Source organism: Lepidochelys olivacea (assembly GCF_965140295.1).
Source record: "Lepidochelys olivacea isolate rLepOli2 genome assembly, chromosome: 6".
Lineage (NCBI taxonomy): Eukaryota > Metazoa > Chordata > Testudines > Cheloniidae > Lepidochelys > Lepidochelys olivacea.
Window position 1 is genome coordinate 48,659,744 of NC_140416.1, and position 7,122 is coordinate 48,666,865.

Below are 7,122 nucleotides of genomic sequence, written 5' to 3' on the forward strand. Positions count from 1 at the left end.
TAACTGGAAGAGAGAAGGCTAGGGTGGAAATGTATTTAATACTATTCAGTTTATTTACTTTGTGTGTTTGGTAGCACTTTGTGTCATGTCTGTTTCACTGTTACGCTGATGCACAGTTGTGCTTCCTGTCCCCTGTGCTAGCAAGATGACTTCCTTCCTGCACTGCTCTAAGGAGGATCTCATGCACTCTGTGTCCCAGGCCCTGCACCAATAACAGCAGCAAAGCTGAAGCTGAAAAGGCAGCAAGCAGGTGGAAATGTGCCCAGAGAGGAAGTGGAGTGGGAGGACAGGTGCACTAGGCATGTTGCTCTTGAGTTGCTTTAAGAGATCTTTGTAATATTGCAGAAGAGCAGAAAAACCCTTAGAATATTATTGTACAGACCTTTTGTAAATGTCTGTGCATGCTGTTATTTAAAGGGGCTATATCAGGAATTTGCATTGTTTGAAACTGTCATTTTAAAAGATCTCAAATTGTCAGTGTATAACACTGTTGCTTTCTCTTGGGATGCCAAAGCTGTCCCTGCCAGGATCTGCGTCTAAACACAGAAGGAAGGATTCACACTTGGCATGAATCCTTTTCCATTAAAAAGGCAAATGACTGGCGAAGTGTTCTACTGACAGGCATCGGCTCCCTCCAGTTCTGCCAGCCTCCCCAGGAATCCGCTCAAGTGCCTCAGCCCACAAATGTGCTTGCACATGACAGGCATTTTGCGAACCAGTGAATAATCTCCCCAACCCCCCTCTTTTTATGCCAAAGTAAGTGGCTCTGTTTGGGCTGTGGCAGACACCTGATTCATCCCAGCCTCTCATCGCCCCACCCCCAGACTGTGCCTTTCTACAGATATACTGGGATGGTGGCTCAAAGTAGAAGGCCAAGTTCGCCATCTTCTGGGGAAAACACGCAAGCTCCCTGAGAAACAAGGTGGGTGAGGTAATCTCTTTTAGTTAGTGGCCCAACTTCTGTTGGTTAAAGAGAGAAATTTTCAAGCTACACAGAGCTTTTATTCAGGTCACTGCAAACAAGCTACCTGGACAGTTGGCACAAAGTATTCCCTCTCTCCTGTTCAGGGCTGGTTTAACCCATCACTGGGCCATAGGCAAACATACACCTCTAGGTCCCTCTACTGGCCAGCTAAACTAGCTGCTCCCAAGCAGGATGGATCCAGGTATATTAACCCTGTCCTGACCAGCACAGCTGCACTAGTGTTCTATTAACCCAAGCATGTCTGGTTCCTCCTGCACAGCTGTTGCTTAGTTAATCCTCTCCTACCCAGGTCAGTGACTAGCTCCTGATGCACGGACACTGCCTTATTGACCCCCTTGTGTCTGCCCTGCCCAGGGCTCCCCTCCCAGCTGGCTGCCCCATACGGGCACTCACTGCAGCTCTCTGTCCAATAGCAGTTCTTGAGGCTGTCACTGAGCGAGTCCGGTGTGCAGAGCAAAGGGGACATGGTCTGCTGGAAGGCAAAACTCTGGTGCAGGAGCCAGCCCCATGGCAGCCGTGAGGAGGAACAGTGCTGACCAGCGTTCCCTCTAATTTTTCCCATGCATGTGCGGAATGAATTTTGTTACGTGCACCAATATGGAGGTGATGGATGACACATCACCTCTATATCGGTGCACATAAAAAAATTCATGTTGCAGGGCTGGGGCCGAGACATTCAGAGTGTGGGAGGGAGCTCAGGGCTGGGGCAGAGGGTTGGGGTGTGTGGGGGGGTGAGGACTCCAGCTGGCGTGCAGGCTCCGGGCTGGGGCAGAGGGTTTGGGTGCAGGCTGTGGCTGGGGGTGCAGGTTCTGGGGTAGGGCTGGGGCTGAGGAGTTTGGGGTGCAGGCTGCCCCGGGGCTACGCTGGGGAGAGAGGACTCCCCTAAGCTCTCTCTCCCCACAGCAGCACCTGGGCTGGAGGGGAGAGGTGCCTCTCCCTGCCGTGGCAGGTCCGGGGCTGGGGGAGAGGCATCTCTCCCCGCTGCAGCCCTGAGCGCCTGCAAGGCACTTAATAGGCTGCTGTGTGGCCAGGCAGCTTAGAGGGAACTTATGTCTGGGGCGAGAAAGCAGAAGGAGGCTCCGCTGGTTGGAAGGCATGAGATGCGCTGTCCTGAGGTTGGGGGTTCCACGACCACCACCCCCAAGAGGAGAAGGCGGGTGGTGGTGGTCGGGGACTCTCTCCTCCGGGGGACTGAGTCATCTATCTGCCGCCCTGACCGGGAAAACCGAGAAGTCTGCTGCTTGCCAGGGGCTAAGATTCGTGATGTGACGGAGAGACTGCCGAGACTCATCAAGCCCTCGGATCGCTACCCCTTCCTGCTTCTCCACGTGGGCACCAATGATACTGCCAAGAATGACCTTGAGCGGATCACTGCGGACTATGTGGCTCTAGGAAGAAGAATAAAGGAGTTGGAGGCGCAAGTGGTGTTCTCGTCCATCCTCCCCGTGGAAGGAAAAGGCCTAGGTAGGGAGCGTCGAATCGTGGAAGTCAACGAATGGCTACGCAGATGGTGTCGGAGAGAAGGCTTTGGTTTCTTTGACCATGGGATGGTGTTCCATGAAGGAGGAGTGCTGGGTAGAGACGGGCTCCATCTTACGAAGAGAGGGAAGAGCATCTTTGCCAGCAGGCTGGCTAACCTAGTGAGGAGGGCTTTAAACTAGGTTCACCGGGGGAAGGAGACCAAAGCCCTGAGGTAAGTGGGAAAGCGGGATACCGGGAGGAAGCACAGGCAGGAATGTCTGTAAGGGGAGGGCTCCTGCCTCATACTGGCAATGAGGGGCGATCAACAGGTTATCTCAAGTGCTTATATACAAATGCACAAAGCCTTGGAAACAAGCAGGGAGAACTGGAGGTCCTGGTGATGTCAAGGAACTATGACGTGATCGGAATAACAGAGACTTGGTGGGATAACTCATATGACTGGAGTACTGTCATGGATGGTTATAAACTGTTCAGGAAGGACAGGCAGGGCAGAAAAGGTGGGGGAGTAGCACTGTATGTAAGGGAGCAGTATGACTGCTCAGAGCTCCGGTACGAAACTGCAGAAAAACCTGAGTGTCTCTGGATTAAGTTTAGAAGTGTGTGCAACAAGAGTGATGTAGTGGTGGGAGTCTGCTATAGACCACCGGACCAGGGGGATGAGGTGGATGAGGCTTTCTTCCGGCAGCTCACGGAAGCTACTAGATCGCATGCCCTGATTCTCATGGGTGACTTTAATTTTCCTGATATCTGCTGGGAGAGCAATACAGCGGTGCATAGACAATCCAGGAAGTTTTTGGAAAGCGTAGGGGACAATTTCCTGGCGCAAGTGCTAGAGGAGCCAACTAGGGGGGGTGCTTTTCTTGACCTGCTGCTCACAAACCGGGTAGAATTAGTGGGGGAAGCAAAAGTGGATGGGAATCTGGGAGGCAGTGACCATGAGTTGGTTGAGTTCAGGATCCTGACGCAGGGAACAAAGGTAAGCAGCAGGATACGGACCCTGGACTTCAGGAAAGCAGACTTCGACTCCCTCAGGGAACGGATGGCCAGGATCCCCTGAGGGACTAACTTGAAGGGGAAAGGAGTCCAGGAGAGCTGGCTGTATTTCAAGGAATCCCTGTTGAGGTTACAGGGACAAACCATCCCGATGAGTCGAAAGAATAGTAAATATGGCAGGCGACCAACTTGGCTTAATGGTGAAATCCTAGCGGATCTTAAACATAAAAAAGAAGCTTACAAGAAGTGGAAGGTTGGACATATGACCAGGGAAGAGTATAAAAATATTGCTCGGGCATGTAGGAATGTTATCAGGAGGGCCAAATCGCACCTGGAGCTGCAGCTAGCCAGAGATGTCAAGAGTAACAAGAAGGGTTTCTTCAGGTATGTTGGCAACAAGAAGAAAGCCAAGGAATGTGTGGGCCCCTTACTGAATGAGGGAGGCAACCTAGTGACAGAGGATGTGGAAAAAGCTAATGTACTCAATGCTTTTTTTGCCTCTGTTTTCACTAACAAGGTCAGCTCCCAGACTGCTGCGCTGGGCATCACAAAATGCGGAAGAGATGGCCAGCCCTCTGTGGAGATAGAGGCGGTTAGGGACTATTTAGAAAAGCTGGACGTGCACAAGTCCATGGGGCCGGACGAGTTGCATCCGAGAGTGCTGAAGGAATTGGCGGCTGTGATTGCAGAGCCACTGGCCATTATCTTTGAAAACTCGTGGCGAACCGGGGAAGTCCCGGATGACTGGAAAAAGGCTAATGTAGCGCCAATCTTTAAAAAAGGGAAGAAGGAAGATCCTGGGAACTACAGGCCAGTCAGCCTCACCTCAGTCCCTGGAAAAATCATGGAGCAGGTCCTCAAAGAATCAATCCTGAAGCACTTGCATGAGAGGAAAGTGATCAGGAACAGCCAGCATGGATTCACCAAGGGAAGGTCATGCCTGACTAATCTAATCGCCTTTTATGATGAGATTACTGGTTCTGTGGATGAAGGGAAAGCAGTGGATGTATTGTTTCTTGACTTTAGCAAAGCTTTTGACACGGTCTCCCATAGTATTCTTGTCAGCAAGTTAAGGAAGTATGGGCTGGATGAATGCACTATAAGGTGGGTAGAAAGCTGGCTAAATTGTCGGGCTCAACGGGTAGTGATCAATGGCTCCATGTCTAGTTGGCAGCCGGTATCAAGTGGAGTGCCCCAGGGGTCGGTCCTGGGGCCGGTTTTATTCAATATCTTCATAAATGATCTGGAGGATGGTGTGGATTGCACTCTCAGCAAATTTGCGGATGATACTAAACTGGGAGGAGTGGTAGATACGCTGGAGGGGAGGGATAGGATACAGAAGGACCTAGACAAATTGGAGGATTGGGCCAAAAGGAATCTGATGAGGTTCAATAAGGATAAGTGCAGGGTCCTGCACTTAGGACGGAAGAACCCAATGCACAGCTACAGACTAGGGACCGAATGGCTAGGCAGCAGTTCTGCAGAAAAGGACCTAGGGGTGACAGTGGACGAGAAGCTGGATATGAGTCAGCAGTGTGCCCTTGTTGCCAAGAAGGCCAATGGCATTTTGGGATGTATAAGTAGGGGCATAGCGAGCAGATCGAGGGACGTGATCGTTCCCCTCTATTCGACATTGGTGAGGCCTCATCTGGAGTACTGTGTCCAGTTTTGGGCCCCACACTTCAAGAAGGATGTGGATAAATTGGAGAGAGTCCAGCGAAGGGCAACAAAAATGATTAGGGGACTGGAACACATGAGTTATGAGGAGAGGCTGAGGGAGCTGGGATTGTTTAGCCTGCAGAAGAGAAGAATGAGGGGGGATTTGATAGCTGCTTTCAACTACCTGAAAGGGGGTTCCAAAGAGGATGGCTCTAGACTGTTCTCAATGGTAGCAGATGACAGAACGAGGAGTAATGGTCTCAAGTTGCAGTGGGGGAGGTTTAGATTGGATATTAGGAAAAACTTTTTCACTAAGAGGGTGGTGAAACACTGGAATGCGTTACCTAGGGAGGTGGTAGAATCTCCTTCCTTAGAGGTTTTTAAGGTCAGGCTTGACAAAGCCCTGGCTGGGATGATTTAACTGGGAATTGGTCCTGCTTTGAGCAGGGGGTTGGACTAGATGACCTTCTGGGGTCCCTTCCAACCCTGATATTCTATGATTCTATGATTCTATGTGCTGACTGCCCCCTTGTTCATTTAAATTTCCTCTGGCTGCTCCTCCATCATGACAGATGGGCAGCTGGGCCAAATTTGAGTGGGTGGCAGTGCTGGTGCCCAGGGTCACAGCACCATTCAGGTTGCCCCCCCCCACCCCAAATTTGGGCCGTAGGCACGTGCCTCCTTTGCCTATGCATTAATCTGACCCTGCTTCTGTTAGCATATTCATGAGAGAGGTGTGATCTGAGGACAAAACCAGGCATGAAAGTCTGCTGTATTCTGGCGCTGCTATGCTCTGTAAACTTGGGCAAGCTGCAGACCCCCTCTGTGCGTGTATCCATCAAATGTGGGTTACCATCCTTACCTATCTATCTCATGGGCACAACATATCCATGGGTGTAAAACTCAGTATTCTTATTATGCACCAGTGCATCATTAATGGATTTCAGCAGCAGCTTCAGAAATGTCAGTGGATTTATGTGTACTTTGTCAGCCCAAGAAATGAAGAGTTACGAGGAGATGCTGCTGTGGCCACAGACCAAAGCAGGCTCCCCCTACATTTAAAGTGGCAATGACTGGACGTGATAACTAGCAAGTGCACTGGTGCACCCCTTTAGAGCACACGGAAAATCAGGAAATCCACAGTTGCTCGGCCCACCTAGTGATTATTTATTAATGGACTAATTAATTAGTTTTACTAGTGTATTATTCATTGATAAATATTCAGGCCATGATTTTAAGAAATGGATGCAGACAGTTAGGCTCCCAAATCGGCACCTAAATAAGTGCCCTGATGTTCAAGGGCTGAGCACTCAGCATCACCCATTGTCTTTCAAATCATATTGGAAAAGTCTCAGTTACTTGTCTCTAATTTTTAATTTGTCTCTGCTGTTTGGGAGGAAATATGGTCTAATGTGTAGTGCATGGGACGTCAGACATGCCGGGCTTCACTGCCAGCTCTCTCACTGACTCCTTGTGTGGCCTTGGGCAACATTTCTTATGGCTCAATTTCAGACATGCCAAACCCATAAAAAAACACAGAAATTGGGCTTGTTTTTGGCTTAATTGGCTTGTGAGTTGCTTGCTGGTTAGTTTTTGGCTTATTGCTTGATTGGCTTGTAGCTTGTTGCTTTTTTTTTTTTTTTTTTTGATCGGCTCCCAGTAAGCGGGGGGGGGGGGGGGCAAGCAGGGGCAAGGCGGGGAGAGAGTCGGGGTGCACAGTGGGCCCACCACAATCCCAGACTGCACGCTGGGGGATCTAGTCATATACAGCATTGGAGTTCGTAGGGTTGGGTTGTTTTGGCCTTGTTTTGAAAGGGGATTAGCTTGATTATTGGCTTATTGTGAAAGCCGGGGTGCTTATTTACTGTGTGAAAGTTGGCAACTGTGCTCAATTTACTCATATGTATAACTGGGACAATAATTCCCAATGTGCCTGCCTCTGAGATGTGTTTGTGAGGCTTAATTCATTGGTATTTTTAAAGTGATTGGCAATACCTGAATCA